Genomic DNA, 18,139 nt, shown 5'->3' on the forward strand with positions numbered 1-18,139 from the left:
CCATGGGGGTTCACGCACGGAAGCAAGCGTACGATCAACGCGAGTGACGATGCATTCATTCAGCCGTCGGAATCAAGCTGAATGATTCCCGACATGTGGCGGACGCCAGGCCGGACGTGAAACCTGAGGCCTGCCGCCGCCCGGAAATCCAATCGGAGACATGCTAGGACGTAGTACTACGCCGCAGCTCTCACCGCACAAAAAAGCAGAGGTCCACCGCGGCCCGGGCCAGGCCAGCTGCGCGCGGGGCGACGTGACGGCGAGGGTTCGGTCCGGCTCAGCCCCGTCGTACGTGCGCCATCTCGTGTCGTCCGTTCCGCAGTTCGCCCGTCCGTTCTCGTACGATCCCGGAGTGAAACGTACGTACAGATTACAGGTCGGACTGGCCCGTCCGTCGCTCTCGCTGGATCGCCGGCTGGCCCCCATATGCATGATCGATCGATCGATCCTTGCTGGATATTTTTTTCTTCTTTTTTCAAACGCTTCTAGCTAGGCGCTCCCCTGGCTACGCTGAGGTGAGCTCGGCGGTCGCGCCATGCAATTTGGCTTGGAACGCACGTCGGGGAACCGGGAACGACCGATGGATAACGGATAAGCGAGTATCGGAACGGAAGGTGCACGCCCGTTGTTCCTTTGTTATCGCGATCGCATATATCTCGCGGGGAATCCGGGTCGCCTCTTGCTGCACGTCTCGAATTGAGACCATCGGTCCATCGGATCCATCTTTAACGACCAGTCGCACAAGTCTGGCTCGAGCTAGCCCTTTTCACCGCCTTGGTTCGGACAGTAGCTTGCACGACAGTACGAGTAGATGCAGTAGTATATATGCCTCGTGGTTCTTCAGGTACCGAGAACGGCACGTACTTGCCACCTACGGCGCGTGCATTGCATCTGTATGTACGACTGCACGTACGTACCGGCCTTTTTTTTTGCCGAGCGCGCGCCGACCACTGCACGATGCACTTGGCCATCTGAGAGCGGCAGTTGCCTCCCCTGCCGCTCAGCACGGTCGGTTCACCTCCAAACGGAAATCAGACAAGTTTCTTACTCACTGATCGACCGAACAAGATGCATCAGTAGCGAGCACGTGGAGCCGTGCCAATTCCTTCGCTTATCTTGCCAAAGATGCCTAGTCGGATTTGCCGGCTTCCCTGTCTGTCATTCCCCGGAGATATACTACGTATGCATCGCCGGTCCACTTCAAGCTCTCGTGGCCGCGGGCCCCGTTGAAATTATGGTCGAGTTGGTGTTAACCACATGCGCAACCAAATCATCGACATGCATGAACGCGACCAGAAGCCACAATGTGTGACCGCACGGGTCGCCGTCGTGGGCTTCTATTTCTGCACTGTCTCGTTCCTGGACAAAACCGGGGAATGGAATGGTGTACGCTTCTGCCAGGTCTTTCTTTTTTCTCTGCTGACTGTTGGCGTTAGAAAGCTGTCCTGCCCTGGGTGTAGCATCTTGATGCAGAAGTGAACGGCCGTCCGCTGCGACCGTCTGGATTTGGCACTTGCTTTCGTAGGTAATTTCAACTGCACGTTGTTACTATATATCCCAGTTGGAGATGTTCGGGTCTCGGCTGTAGTACAATTCTTGGAAGAAAGATGCTGACATTCTCTCTATGTCAGTAGGCGGAGCCTCTTTCCTAGCACCATCAGCCTCAGGAAGCCTTTAGTCTTACTCATCTGCGAGCCTTCTGCCTTGCTTTGCTATGGAAAATTAGAGCAACTTCAAAGGGCCGATCCATTTCGTCCGCCGCTGTCCGTTTGGGTCGGCACGGACAAAAGTGGCAGGCCAACGCGCCGACCCAAACCCAAATCACGTTCGCATCGTGTCCGCGCCGACGCATTTGCGGCCCAAATTTATGCCCCAAATGCGTCGGCGCGGACGCCGAACGGACGCCACGCGCGCCTTCTCGCTATCCGCGGCGTCCCCACCTGGCGGCCGTCCAACTACCCGCTGCCCACGCGGTCAGCTTAATTTATGACCACGGGCCCACGCGTCAGCGACAGCGCTCGTCCTTTTTTAATCCGATCGTGCGGCGGGGCCGTCCTCATCCAAACTCGTCGTCCACATCTAGCAAGCTTTGCTCCACCGTCGCCGGCAAACCCTAGCGACCAGAACCACAGCGAGATGGGGCTCTTCTCAGGCGCCGGCAGCAGCAAGGCCAAGGGCAAGACCCCCGCCACCCCTTTCCACTCAGAGTTCCTCCCGCCTCCGCCGGAGCCTCGCCGGTAGAGGCAGCGCGTGAACGTGCCAGTGCACCAGGCGGAGTGGCACTGGCAGCACCGCCAGCCTCTGCCGTACCCCAACGTGACCCTGCCGCACGACTGGCATCTGGATCAAGATAGGATCCCAGTGCCGACGGCGCTGCGGACGGCTAGGGCTCACGCAGAGGAGGTGCGGCGCCGGCGGGCGCTGCTGACGCCGGAGCAGCGCCGCGAGCCCGCCTACGCATCCAACTCGCCCAACTGGGCGAGGTGGTTCGCCTTCGAGCACGAGGAGGCGAGGCGACGGGGCGTGCGCGAGGTCGACCGGAGCGAGCCGCCGCCGCCGCTCATCGTCCACGAGGAGGACCAGGCGGCCGACGACGCCTACCAGGCGGCTCTTGCGGCCGTCTACCGGAAGAGCGAGGAGGACGAGCGGCGCAGGGCGGAGGCGGCGGAGGAAGAGGAGGCTCGCTACGAGGCGGCAATGGCGCAGGCACTTGCCCTCTCCGCGGCGGGCGACTGCGTGGTGCCGCCGGTGGCCCCGCCGTCCCCTCCCCGATGCCTCGTCAAGCCGGAAAAGCAGCCGGAGCCCGAGCCGGAGCCGTCCCCCATCGAGCGCTACTCCTGGACGGGAATAGTGCGCGAGTGGGTACGCGCGCCACCGGTCTGGATGAGGGCGACGCCAGCGCAGGAGGCGGCGTACCTCGAGCACTGGCGCCAGATCCGGGTGGCCGAGGAGCGCCGCGACGGCGAGTACCTCGAGATGCTCGAGCGCGACCTCGGGGAGGAGCAGCGCGAGACCGAGGAGGAGGCGCGCCAGGCCGCGGCTGCACAGGCGGCCGCACAGCCCCCCGCGCTGGCACTGCCTGCGCCCGACATGGCCGCGCTCTGGAACACAGCGTTCTGCTGGGCCGGGCCGGCGCCGACGCGCATCGACCTCACGGACCCCTGAGGACGACGACGACGACGCCTAGGGCAGCGTGCTGCCTCGTAGTTTAGGTTGTTTTTATTTATTTTTAAATACAAATGTGGACGCGTGGATTCTCGCCGGCCTTCGTGGCCGGCTTTATGTTTAATTAATGTTGTTTTTCTTTTTAAATATACATGCGTTATTTTTTTTCTAGCGCCGTCAAAATGGGTCGGGCCAGCGTTGGGCGCACGCGCCGACCCAAACGCGGAAGCGGACATCCGTGTCCGCCTGGTCGACCCAAACGGACAAAAGCGCTGTCCGTTTGGATCGGCCCGTTGGAGTTGCTCTTATCCAAATATCCCATTTGTTCTTCCCCATACAGGAGCTCATTCCGCACGTTTGTGGCCCGTCTAACTTCTCCAGGGTCAGCATTGGCAAGCCAGGCAGCAGCTCTTCCGGTTTTTCTGTCGAGATTGCTCAACCTGACGGAACACGTTTCCTACCAAACCAGGCGCATAGCTTCGCTGAAACATTTTGCAGGGCTGCTTCCGTAACGCGACATCTCCTCGAACTCGGGGAACCTCGGACACAACAACGGACGGTCAATTACTGCTCTCCAGGTACTAGTACCGTGGTACGTATAGTAGCCTGGCAAGGACAAAACGGACACGGCACGAGCGTCCGCCGTAGCTTTGCTCTGCTCCGTCCGCAGCAGCCGTCGCCGTCGTCGTATCGTATGGTCTGCGGCTCGGGGCTCGCGCACCACTTTTTTCCTTGACGGGTCTCCCGGCGCCGGCGGGGCAGCGGCCGAACCAACCCAGCCGGCACGTGTGGGTGTGGGTGCGGTATGGCGTCGCTCGCGCGGGAATGCGGGACCGCGACGTGACCACGCACCGGACTACTGGTACGGCCGGCGATGGAGCGCTGCGTTGGCGTCGACAGTCCGTCCGTGGGGTCACACTATTCGCCGAACGCAGGCGAAAATCATACTACGTACTACTGGGAGCGGCCAAGCTCAGGTGGTTACGGGTTTACAGGTAGGTAGGCTGATTACGGCCATGACAGATGCGACGCCCGTAAACGCTTTTCTCCCTCGTGGATCAAAGCAAATAGTACAAGTAACGAGTACCTCTGTTTTCAAATGTATTTTTTGAACTGCCAAAACGTCTAACATTTAGGAACGAGGGGAGTAACAATTTCGTTTCACTGTATACACCATTCTTCTTCTTTTTGTCAAGATCATCGCAAAGATAGTCCATTAGACGAGTAACTAATATTCCAAGTTTCCAAAAAAGAAAAGGAAAATCTTTTTCTTTAGGTAGAAAATAAAACGAAAATCTGAGTTCCAACACCCGCGTAACCTTGTCGACAGGGCCGCGTGGGCTTTGTGGTAGAGGTCTTATGGACGGAGGTAATAGTCTATAGCGCCGATTAGTGAGAACAACTAGTTAACGAGCGCTCCTTCAGGAGCCTCGCAACGATCAGCGTCACTTGGCGCGCTCTCAGTCATTCGTCACGTGTCGCGCTGTGGACGCTTCCTCCGGAATTTTTTTATTTTTCCGCACGCGCTTTCGGCTTTTTAAACGTTTTTTCTTTCGGGTTTTTTCGACGTTTGGTTTTCCCCGGATCTTCCTTAGCTTTTCGATAAAAAAAACTTATGCGAAAAAAACGCGTTTTCTTTTTCTTTTCTTTCGCGAAAGTCACGGTTTCTCTTCCACGAGAGGCACGGTTGTGCTTTAGCGAGAGTCACGGCCGTGCCTTTCGGAAACGGAAAAAAAAAACGTGTTTTCTGTTTTTTTTCCTTTCGCGAGAGTCACTGTTTTGCTTCCGCGAGAGGCACGGTTGTGCTTTCGCGAGAGGCACGGCCTCTCGGAAAGGGAAAAACAAAACGCGTTTTCTGTTTTTTTTTCTTTCGCTAGAGTCACGGTTTTGCTTCCGCGGGAGGCACGGTTGTGCTTTCGCGAGAGTCACGGCCGTGCCTCTCGGAAACGGAAAAAAAAAACGAGTTTTCTGTTTTTTTTCCTTCCACGAGAGTCACGGTTTTGCTTCCACGGGAGGCACGGTTGTGATTTCGCGAGAGGCACGGGCATCCCTCTTTCGAAAAGGGAAAAAAACCGTGCTCCCGGTTTGGTTTTTTCGCCCGTTTATTTCGTCCGGTTTTTTTGTGAAAAAAAAGTTCGTCAAAATCTATCAACATGGAATCTAGTTTTGAAGAGATAAAACGTTTTGAATAAACGGATCTACGAAAAAGGGAAAACTCCTAGGTTGCGAGAAGTGGCGTGCTGCATGTGCGCCACTTGTTGCGACCTGAAAAAGTGGAGTGTTCTTTGCAACGAGTACTCCTTAATTAGTGATTTCGCCGATTAATTTCTTTTTTGAGAATCAGTGTAGATTACTTCAGTAAATGTACCCAGTCACACCCCACAATCAACTGGGCCGGCCCGTCAAAGCGAACCGCTTCTACTTTTTGTTTAGCTTTCTGTCCTGTTTTGGAAACGGAACTTCTAGAGCTTTGGACCAGATTTTTTATTTTTAGTCTTCTTTTTTTCTATTTCGTTTATTTTTCATTTTGTTTTATTCTTATTTAAATATTTCATAGTTTTTTCTTTCAATTCTTGAAAATTTTCCAATGTTTCGAACATTTTTTAAAAGATCACAAATACTTTAAAATTCTTGAACCTTTTCCAATTTTGAACATTTTTCAAATAGATGAAATTTTTATCAAATTCATGGGAAAAAATCAAACATGTGAAATTTCTCAAATTGGTGAACTTTGATAAAGTTCATGAAAAAAAATTCAAATTCATGATTTTTTCAATTTTATAAACTTTTCAAAATTCTTGAACCTTTTCAAAACTCTGAAATTTTTTCAAGTTCATGAGCTTTTTAGATCTATGATTTTTTCCAAATTTCTGATCCTTTTCAATTCCATGAACTTTTTTCAAATTCGCAAAGTTGTTTTAAAATTCATGACTTTTTAAAATTTATGAATTGTTTCTTATTTTCTTGCAAAAAATTCCAGACCCACACTAGTAGAAAACTTGGCTTTGGTTGGGGCCTGGCCAACCCATTAGTCCCGGTTCTTACACGAACCAGGACCCATGGCGGCATATGTCCCGGTTCGTGCGCCCAGGGGGCCGGCCGGGCCTCGGGAGGCATTTTCTCGGTTCGTGTGGACCCATTTGTCCCGGTTCTAGGTACGAACCGGGTGTCGTGGTTCTAAGTCTAACAGTAGAATGGGGGGGGGGTAGGGATGTAGAGGCAAGATCCTAGCTATGGAGAAGTTGTACGCACGAGTTTTACGAGTTCAGGCCCTTCTCGGAGGAAGTAACAGCCCTACGTCTCGGAGCCCGGAGGCGGTCGACTGGATTATATGCGTGTGTGTTACAGGGGGTGCGAACCCTTGTCCCAAAGGAGGGGGGTGGCTTATATAGAGTGCGCCAGGACCCCAGCTCCCCTCCGTTACACTGGGTTCAATATTCATAAAGAAGGAGCGTTACAGGTAACGTCCGTAGTAAAGTACTATAAATGACTATTAAGTCTAAGGGTAAATGCCTGACCGTTGCTGCGCGGAGTGGCTTTAGGTCTTCTGCACGTCGAGTGGTTTAGTGGTCGAGTGACCTAAATAAGGGGGGGTCTCCGAGTGAATGGTAGGTCGAGTGGATTGCACTCGACACCTTTGTTGGGTCCCCTCTATTTACTCTTGAACCTCTTTGCTTCTAGGACAAGGACCTTAGGTAGGACGTATAGGTCAGGCCTATTACCCTACCCCAGGTCTATGTCCTCATCATTAGCCCCCGAATGGATTGAGGCCCGAGTGAAAAGAAGGTTGAAGTTGACCTTGCTTTGACTCTTGCTGTCATCTCCAAATGGATGCCAGTTGTTGGAACTTCGGCTTCGTTTCAGTCGCCTTGATCGATTCAGAAATGGCCGACTGGTTTTTATAACGTCATCCGTCAAGTGTTATCCTTGACATGGAATCTTTGGTGTGATCGGTTGTAGAGGATCCCGGATTTCGCGGGATTCGAAATTTTGGTGGAAGCGCGCCGTGGTAAGCGGAGTAGATAAAATAGGATGTTTCGATTTTCGCGCCACCTTTTTCGCCACGTATCCCGTGTGCGACTGTTAAGGGATTTGACAGGATCGTCCGGGCCCACGCGTCAGCCACTCGGAAGTAGGCCTTTAAAAGCGGTGAGGCCGAGGCGTCCGCACTGTGCGTGCCCATTCTCCTTCTTCTTCCTCTTGCTCCTTTACCTCGTTCAGCTTCTCCACTCTCGACGCCGCCGCTCCGCCACCATGGGGAAGGAGAAAACGGCAGCGCTGGAACGCGTGAAGAAGGCGACGGGGGCGGCGAAAAGCAAGAAGACGAATCGGGGATCTTCATCGCGCTCGGGGCTGCCGTCGGGTTGGATCCAGGGAGAATGGATCCGATCGTCACTTCGGCAGGAAGACTTGGACGATATGGCCGAGTTAGGGCTAATCGTCCATGAGTCTGCGCGGCTGCCGGAGGGGGAAACGGAGCCACAACCGCGACCGGGTGAGTGTGTTCTGCTCGCCACTCATGTCGACCGCGGCTTCTCGCTTCCTCCACACCCCTTCTTTCGAGGTTTCTTGAATTTCTTCGGGGCTCAACTCCATCATTTCACTCCCAACACCATCACATACCTTGCCGCATTCGTGTCCATGTGCGAGAATTTCCTGGGGTGTCGACCGCACTTGGGTCTTTTCAAGCAAATTTTCACCATCCGCTCCCAAACAGTGAAGAAAGCGAACTCGGACGACGAGAAAACCCATGTTATCCAGATGTGTGGGGGTCTGGGTATTCAGAAGAGGAAGAGGAGTTCCTTCCCTTCGATGACTCTTCCTGAGTCGGTCAGGGGCTGGCAGTCGACCTGGTTCTATTGCCAGGATATCGTGACCCCAGGCCAGTCGACTGGACTTCCCCCTTTCTCTTTTGATCGTGTTCAAACTCCATCTTCGTTGAAAGTGACCGTCGCGGAGAAGGCGGAGACGGGCATGCTGGTCGAGAAAGTAGTTCAACTGATCAACCAAGGTGTCACCAGCAAGGATCTGCTGGAGGTGTTCCTCAGTCGGCGCATTCAACCACTCCAAGCTCGTGACCACTCCATGTGGATGAACTCCGGGGCTGGTGATACCGCTCGGGTTCATCCGGAGGAGGTGGCGGCCAAAATAGTGGCCCAGTGGCTGAGGGGCATCACCGGGAACAAGGACAACCCCAGGGGCGCCAGGAGAGTCAACCCTTTCACCGACAGCAACCAGCCAGACAAGGTTTGGCCACTACAACTGATTGAATTTGGATGTGTTTTCTAACTGTTTGTTGATCCGACTGATTTCCACTCGGCTCCTTGTTTCGTAGATTTATACAGAGATGTACTCAATGCCCAATGGCGAACAAGCTCTGGAGCAGGACCATGAAGGCGAGGACAGCGTGGAGGAGAGCGGCGAGTGGGAGTCACCAGCCGACGATGATGAATATGAGAGCGATGAGTCGGACGACGAGGAGGTAGCCGACTCACCACCTCGTTCCGAACGTTGATCCAAGCAGCACCATGATCCCGCGGGCAGGCGCGGCAAGGCTGTGGCCTCGAGCGCTCCATCTCAAAAGCGCGCTCGGTCTTCGACTCCAAAATTGGCTGAGAAGGTCACCAAGCAGCCCAAGATCAATCCTTCGAAGGCTCGGAAGACCTTGCCTAGAATCAAGATGGACATTCCTGTTGCTTCTGGGTAAATGTTCTCCCCGTATTTTCTTGTTCTGACCGATTCTCTTGTACTGACCGAGTGGATGATGAACCTTTACAGCCCGGCCTCGGCTGCGACTGATATGGATATTGACAAGACCCCAGACGACGAGGAAACCGACGACGCAGCTACCTCCAAAGCCAGTAAGTCTGCCCGACTCGAATTCATTTGGACGATTGGATTGTTTGTCAGGTATCTCTTTGACTTTCTCTGTTTGTTGCAGCACCACGGGACGTTGTTGTGCTCCTGGACGATGAAGAAGAAGTACCGGCGAGGGGAAGGAGGAGGAGGGACAAGGAACTGAGCGGGAAAGCGCCTGAGGCCCAGGTTCCTCAGTCGACTGAGATGCCTGGGACGGCAGTCGAGCGATCGACAGATCCGGCACGTACCAACGTCACTTTCGCTATCCCGCTGTTGACTGATTGCCCATCAGGATCAGCTGCTCAGACTTCTGCTGCACCAATACAACTCCACGCATCAGACCCAGCGGTTGCTCCGACTGCTCTGCCATCATCGCTTTTCACTGCGTATCAAACCCCGGACGACCCACCGACTGCCGCCAAGGAAGCTCTTCTTCAGTTGAACCTTGTGATGGGGCAAATGAAAGTGGTGCATGAGGCCAGTCAGGTGGCCTTCAATGCCGGAGCTGCTCTGCAGACCAATGTCCAGGTTAGTTGATTTCCGATTGATCATATTTCTCATCCGATCACCCACTGGGGTGTGACTGTTTTGAAGTTGTACGAGTCAATTTGAGTCGTCTTGAATTGAATCTTTGAACTAGTGGGGGCACTCTTAGTGCACCCACTGGGTGTCGTCCCCGAGACCATAGTTGACTGCGAGCAGTCGACTGTGGTCTGAGAATCTGAATTTTGTCACTCGGTCTGGACTGGCCAGGTCGAATGACCCCAGAACCAGTGGGGGCACGCTAAATGCACCCACTGGGTGTAGTCCCCGAGACCGTGGTTGACTGCAGGCAGTCGACTATGGTCTGAGAACTGCTTTTTTTACTCTCGCGCTGGGCAGACCATGTCGAGTGTTTATTCAAACCAGTGGGGGCACGCTAAGTGCACCCACTGGGTGTAGTCCCCGAGACTGCCGTTGAATGTTTGATTCGGCGGTAGTCTTAGAGTAGCTATCACTGTGATGTCTTTTTATCTCGGTCAACTGATATGGCTTATACTGCAGAAATCTTGTGATCTTGGGGCTCAGCTTTCCACAATGAACAAGCAGCAAATCAGCCTCAACCTTGATCTGGAATTGGCCAAGAATAATCTCAAGACTGCTCGTGATGAAGTAGCTGCCATGGGAGGTAACCAATCGTCAACTGTCTTTCTCACTGCTGGCACTTTTCCTTTCCATTTTTTGAACCGAGTGACTCCACTCGAGCAGATGTATGTAGTCAAAACCGTCAACTCCAAGCCCGTCTGAAGAATGTTATTTCTTTAGAGAAAATGAAGCAGGCTTTGGAGAAGAAGGATCTGGATCTTGCTGCTGCACAGAAGGAAGCGCGAGAGAAAACGACGCTTGCTGACAAGAAGCTTGCTTCAGTCGGCAAGTTAGAAGAGGAGAACTCCAAACTGAAGACTGCTGTCTCTGACGCCAATCGGGAGGTCGAGCGACTGAAGAAAGACAAGAACAAGCTGACTGACGAGCTCGGGAGCCTCAAGGCCAAGAAGGGCGAGTTGGAGTATTATCTGGGCCAGCTTGCTGCAAAGCTGGTCCTAAAACTTGAAGGTACTGATGATTGACTGACTTATTACGGTCCACTGTCAAGCTTGATTATATTGTCGACTCACCATTTACTCAACTGTGTAGAGCTTTGCCAAGACTTTGAAGTGGAAACTGGGCGGGTCGAGACGGGTCTCGATCCCATAAATTGTCCAGTCAAGGATGATGTTGTGATGAATGTGCTGCGGTTGGAACCTCGCATGGACAGCGCGGTTGCTTATCTTGCCCGCCTGAAGGCAGCGATGACTCGGGTTGATACTAAACTCTGGCCTCAGGCGGAACTGTCTCAAGACCTCGAGTCTCTGATGGCTCAACTGAATCAAATTCCTGACCGAGTGCAAGAGTGGAAGAAGTCATCTGCTCGCTGTGGCGCTGATGTCGCATTGTCCTTGGTCCGAGTGCACTGCAAAGACGTCAAAGAAGACAAGCTGGCGGAGCTCAAGGTTGCTAACACAAAGAGGCACACCTTCCAATCCTTCATGGACACTTTCCTTGACGCCGCCACTCGCATTGCAGACAGCATAGACCTTGACAGTTTCTGCGACCCAGCCAGTCCTTCTCCTGACGCGTGACCGAGAAACATTATGCTCCACCTTTATTTTCCTCGGAATGCCGAGTGATTGTGTAATCGTTAAACTTCTTCGGGCTTGATGCTCGAATACTTTTGATCCGTCATCCGGAACTTTAGGATTTATCTGAACTTGGTTTATATCTGAATATGCTTGTGTTTGCCTTCGAGTGGAATTCGCTTTTCAATTGGAATAATCTTTGTACTTGAGATGCAGCTATTGTACTTATGGCGCAGCTCCGCGGAGAAGGTTGCAGTCGACCTGCACCTCGCCGTCCTTGCGGATAGGGAGGGAGCACACGTTCTACTTGTGGTGCAGCTCCGAAGGAGAAGGTCGCAGTCGACCTGCACCTCGTCATTCTTGCGGATAGGGAGGGAGCACACATTGTACTTGTGGCGCAGCTCCGAAGGAGAAGGTTTCAGTCGACCTGCACCTCATCGTCCTTGCGGATAGGGATGGAGCGCACGTTGTATTTGTGGCGCAGCTCCGAAGGAGAAGGTTGCAGTCGACCTGCACCTCGCCGTCCTTGCAGATAGAGATGGAGCGCATGCTGTACTTGTGGCGCAGCTCCGAAGGAGAAGGTTTCAGTCGACCTGTACCTCGTCGTCCTTGCGGATAGGGATGGATCGCACGTTGTACTTGTGGTGCAGCTCCGAAGGAGAAGGTTTCAGTCGACCTGTACCTCGTCGTCCTTGCGGATAGGGATGGAGCGCACGTTGTACTTGTGGCGCAGCTCCGAAGGAGAAGGTTTCAGTCGACCTGCACCTCGTCGTCCTTGCGGATTGGGATGGAGCGTACGTTGTACTTGTGACGCAGCTAAGCCCCCGAGTGGGAGGGTTGCTCACCACTCGGTAGGATTTTTCAAACTTAGGCGAGTACTGGACTGCAGCTAAGCCCCCAAGTGGGAGGGTTGCTCACCACTCGGTAGGATTTTTCAAACTTAGGCGAGTACTGGACTGCAGCTAAGCTCCCGAGTGGGAGGGTTGCTCACCACTCGGTAGGATTTTTCAAACTTAGGCGAGTACTGGACTGCAGCTAAGCCCCCGAGTGGGAGGGTTGCTCACCACTCGATAGGATTTTTCAAACTTAGGCGAGTACTGGACTGCAGCTAAGCCCCCGAGTGGGGGGGGGGGGTTGCTCACCACTCGGTAGGATTTTTCAAACTTAGGCGAGTACTGGACTGTAGCTAAGCCCCCGAGTGAGAGGGTTGCTCACCACTCGGTAGGATTTTTCAAACTTAGGCGAGTACTGGATTGCAGCTAAGCCCCCGAGTGAGAGGCTTGCTCATCACTCGGTAGGATTTTTCAAACTTAGGCGAGTACTGGACTGCAGCTAAGTCCCCGAGTGAGAGGCTTGCTCATCACTCGGTAGGATTTTTCAAACTTAGGCGAGTACTGGACTGCAGCTAAGCCCCCGAGTGAGAGGGTTGCTCACCACTCGGTAGGATTTTTCAAACTTAGGCGAGTACTGGACTGCAGCTAAGCCCCCGAGTGAGAGGCTTGCTCATCACTCGGTAGGATTTTTCAAACTTAGGCGAGTACTGGACTGCAGCTAAGCCCCCGAGTGAGAGGCTTGCTCATCACTCGGTAGGATTTTTCAAACTTAGGCGAAACGGATTCGCGGCTAAGCCCCCGAGTGAGAGGCTTGCTCACCACTCGGTAGGATTTTTCAAACTTTAGGCGAAACGGATTCGCGGCAAAGTCACCCACTGGGGGATTTTAGACGCAAACAAAAGCAACAACAACCATTTAGGAAGACTGTAAAGCTCTTGTCTTTGATAAACAAACTACAAATGTATTTCTTATTACATCTCATCCGAATGAGTACTTAAGTACAAAAGGGGCGGAGCAGCTCCGCGTTCCAAGCCCGTGGCTCGTCTTTCTGATGCTCGACATTGTAAAGATGGTATGCTCCATTGTGGAGAACTCTGGTGACAATGAAGGGACCTTCCCAAGCAGGGGCAAGCTTGTGTGGTCTCTACTGATCCACTCGAAGAACCAAGTCTCCCTCTTGAAAGGCTCGACCCCTCATGTTTCTGGCGTGGAATCGACGCAAGTCTTGCTGATAAATGGTCGACCGGATTAAGGCCATCTCTCTTTCCTCCTCTAGGAGATCGACTGCGTCCTGCCAGGCCTGTTCTGCTTCATCTTCAGAGAAGAGCTCGACTCGGGGTGCATTGTGAAGCAAGTCACTCGGTAGAACAACTTCAGCTCCATAAACCAAGAAGAATGGAGTTCGGCCAGTCGACCGATTGGGAGTTGTCCTCAATCCCCAAAGAACTGATGGAAGTTCATCGACCCAGGCGCCTGCTGCGTGCTTGAGATCACGCATCAGTCGGGGTTTCAGTCCTTTGAGAATCAAGCCATTTGCTCTTTCTGCTTGTCCATTCGACTGGGGGTGGGCGACTGAAGCATAGTCGACTCATGTGCCTTGGGAAGCACAGAAGGCTCTGAACTCATCAGAATCGAAGTTCGACCCGTTGTCAGTGATGATGCTGTGCGGAACTCCATATCTGAATGTCAATTCTCTGATGAAGCTGACGCCAGTACTGGCTTCAAGATTCTTGATAGGCTTGGCTTCAATCCATTTGGTAAACTTGTCGACTGCTACAAGCACATGAGTGAAGCCGCTCCTACCAGTCCTCAGGGGTCCAACCATATCCAATCCCCAAACAGCAAAGGGCCAGACGAGTGGAATAGTCTTCAGGGCTGACGCAGGCTTGTGGGACATATTGGAGTAAAACTGGCAGCCTTCACATTTGTCGACTATATCTTTCGCCATTTCATTTGCTCGTGGCCAATAAAATCCAGCTCGGTATGCTTTGGCCACAATGGTCCGAGAGGACGCATGGTGACCACAGGTCCCCGAGTGGATGTCGTTGAGGATCACTCGACCTTCTTCTGGTGTTATGCATTTCTGGCTGACTCCGGTTACGCTTTCCCTGAACAGTTGTCCTCTTATCACAGTAAAGGCTTTGGATCGACGGACGATCTGTCGAGCCTCTTCTTCATCCTCTGGGAGTTCCTTCCTAAGGATATACGCAATGTATGGCACTGTCCAGTCGGGAGTGATGACCAAAACCTCCATGATCAGGTCGACCACGGCTGGGACTTCGACTTCAGTCGGATCTGTGGCACTCTTAGGCTGCGGGGGCTCTTCAGTGAAAGGATCTTCTTGAACTGAAGGTGTATGAATGTGTTCCAAAAACACGTTGCTGGGAATGGCTTCCCTCTTGGAACCTATCTTTGCCAAATCATCGGCTGCTTGATTTTTCAGTCGGGGTATATGATGGAGCTCTAACCCCTCAAACTTCTTTTCCAACTTCCTCACCGCATTGCAGTAACCAGTCATAGCTGGGCTTCTGACGTCCCACTCCTTCATCACTTGATTGACTACCAAATCTGAGTCGCCGTAGACCATGAGGCGACGGACGCCGAGTGAGATGGCCATACGTAACCCATATAAGAGTGCTTCATATTCCGCTTCGTTATTGGAGGAATCAAAGTGAATCTGGAGAACATATCTGAGCTTGTCTCCTCGGGGGGATACCAGTACCACCCCAGCACCGGAACCATTCAGCATCTTGGAACCATCAAAGAACATGGTCCAGTGCTCCGAGTGGACTTGAGTCGGCAGTTGCTGTTCGATCCACTCGGCGAGGAAATCTGCTATTGCTTGGGACTTGATAGCTTTCTTTGCCTCAAACTTAATATCCAAGGGAAGGAGTTCAATCGCCCACTTTGCCACTCGACCAGTTGCATCTCTGTTGTTCAGAATCTCTGATAATGGAGCGTCGCTGACGACTGTAATGGAGTGGTCAGAGAAATAATGTGCAACCTTCTTCGTGGTCATATAAATCCCATAAACAAGCTTCTGATAATGTGGATATCTTTGCTTTGATGGAGTCAAAACTTCAGAAACATAATATACTGGGCGCTGAACTTTACAGGCTTTTCCTTCTTCTTCCCGCTCGACCGTAAGTACTGTACTGACGACTTGTCCAGTGGCTGCAATGTAAAGCAGTAAAGGCTCTTTGCTGATTGGGGCAGCAAGCACCGGCTGGGTGGAAAGCAGGGCTTTGAGCTCTGCAAATGCTGCATCAGCTTCAGGAGTCCACTCGAACTTATCAGACTTCTTCATCAGTCGGTAAAGAGGCAATGCCTTTTCACCGAGGCGAGAAATGAATCGACTTAAGGCGGCCAAACAACCTGTAAGCTTCTGGACATCGTGCACACGCACAGGGCGTTTCATTCGGAGAATGGCACCAACTTTCTCTGGGTTAGCGTCGATCCCCCGTTCGGAAACGAGGAAGCCGAGTAATTTTCCGCCCGGAACTCCGAATGTGCACTTTGATGGATTAAGCTTGATATCATACCTTCTGAGGTTGGCAAAAGTTTCAGCAAGGTCAGCCAACAGGTCGGAACCTTTACGTGACTTGACCACAATGTCATCCATGTATGCTTCCACATTCCGACTGATTTGAGTGAGTAAACACTTCTGAATCATCCTCATGAATGTGGCTCCAGCATTCTTCAGGCCGAATGGCATGGTGACATAACAGAAGCACCCAAATGGAGTGATGAAAGCTGTTTTTATCTCATCGGGTCCATACAGTCGGATCTGATGATACCCGGAATAGGCGTCCAAAAAGGACAAGCGCTCACACCCTGCAGTCGAGTCGACTATTTGATCGATGCGGGGGAGAGGAAAGTGATCTTTCGGGCAGGCCCGATTGATATGCTTGAAGTCAATGCACATGCGAAGTGAGTCGTCCTTCTTGGGGACCATGACAACATTGGCTAGCCACTCGGAGTGGTAAATCTCTCGGATAAACTCAGCTGCTAGGAGCCGAGCCACTTCTTCACCGATTGCTTTTCTCTTCTGTACGGCGGACCGTCGAAGATGTTCTTTGACTGGTTTCACTTTTGGGTCGACTCGCAAACGGTGCTCAGCCAGCCCCCTGGGAACACCCGGCATGTCAGAAGGTTTCCATGCAAAGATGTCCCAGTTCTCACGGAGGAACTGGATGAGCGCTTCTTCCTATTTGGAGTCGAGTGTTGTCGAAATGTGAGTCGGAGCAGCATTGGGATCGGTCGGGTGAATATGAATCGGCTTCGTTTCACCAGACGACTGAAATGCTGAATCCGTGGCAGGCTTCTTAGCTCGCAACAAATCACTCGGATCTGCATTTTTTTGATACTCCTGCAATTCCACTACTGCCATTTGCGCATCGGCGATCTTTGAGCCCTTCTGGAAGCACTCTTCTGCCTTCTTCCGATTGCCAGTGATAGTGATCACTCCTTTAGGACCAGGCATCTTCAATTTGAGGTAAACGTAACATGGTCGAGCCATGAAACGTGCATAAGCCGGCCTGCCCAGAATAGCATGATAAGCACTCTGGAAATCGACGACTTCAAACGTCAACTTTTCTTTGCGGTAATTCTTGGAATCACCGAAAACCACATCGAGGGCGATCTGGCCGAGTGACTCAGCCTTCTTGCCAGGAATAACCCCATGGAAACTCATATTGCTTTCACTGAGTCTGGACATCGGAATGCCCATTCCTTTCAAGGTCTCCGCATACAGTATATTCAGGCCACTGCCACCATCCATCAGAACCTTAGTCAACCGAGTGCCTTCGACGACTGGGTCGACCACCAACGCTTGCCTCCCAGGGGTGGCTATGTGTGTCGGGTGATCAGACTGGTCGAATGTAATGGCAGTCTGAGACCACTTCAAATAACTGGGCGTCGCCGGAGCGACCATGTTCACTTCTCTGTTGATGACTTTCAGTCGACTCTTGCTCTCAACATCAGCAAAAATCATCAGAGTGGAATTGACGTGGGGGTAACCATCATCGTCCTCTTCCTTATCCTCAACTTTGTCGATTCTTTTTCCTTTTCTTTGGGCTGTTTCTCTCGGAACTGCTGGATTAGGAGCCGACATTGTCGAGTGGTATGTTTCGGGTAAATGAGATTACCCTCCTCATCTTTTTTGGTGTGAATGTGGCATGGTAAATCCAACACATCATTTCCATCTTGATCTTTTACTTTCTTGGGGTTCCATGGCCCTTTGGGCTTCCCCTTGAACTTTCCTTGAGTCACGGCTAAGGCTTCTCCGGGAGCAGCTGGCTCGGCTTTGCGCTTCTGCTTCCGACTGGAGTTCCCTCCCCCGGTTTCGTGGGCGACTGTTTTGTGCTTGCCACTCCGGAGCCGATCCTCCTCTTCACCATTAGCATACTTGGTGGCAATTTCCATCATTCGACTCAGAGACATATCTCCGGTCCGACCGAACTTCAGATTCAATTCTCGATACTTGACGCCTTCCTTGAAGGCACAAACTGCTTGGTGATCAGACACATTCTCCACCGTGTGGTGCAACGTGATCCATCTCTGGATATAATCTCTCAAAGTTTCATTCGACTTCTGCACACAAGACTGTAGCTCTGTTAGCCCTGCTGGCCGTTTGCATGTACCTTCAAATGTTCTGACAAACACTCGGGCAAGCTCTTCCCAGCTATAAACACTGCCAGGTGCTAACTGATTCAACCACGCTCTGGCCGAGCCCTCTAACATCAGAGGAAGGTGCTTCATGGCCACTTCATCATTGCCACCACCAATCTGCACAGCCACTCGGTAGTCCTCAAGCCAAGTGTCAGGCTTGGACTCACCAGTGAACTTGCTGACTCCAGTCGCCAACCTGAAGTTGGGAGGAATCACTGCTGCTCTGATGGCTCTGCTGAAACACTCGGGACCTGAAACATGCACCCTGCTGCCGGTCGGGTAATCTCTATCGTGGCCATCTCTGTGTGCCCTGTTCCTATCAACTAGACCTTGAACGAGAATGGATCTCGCATCAAAGCCCGGCTCCCGGGGGTCGACTGGAATCCTTCGCCCACCATTGTGAGGGCGTCTGTCATCGTGTTGCCGAGGCGCGTATGACCCACTCCTTGGGGGAGG

The sequence above is a fragment of the Triticum aestivum genome, chromosome 7D, assembly GCF_018294505.1.
Source record: "Triticum aestivum cultivar Chinese Spring chromosome 7D, IWGSC CS RefSeq v2.1, whole genome shotgun sequence".
Lineage (NCBI taxonomy): Eukaryota > Viridiplantae > Streptophyta > Magnoliopsida > Poales > Poaceae > Triticum > Triticum aestivum.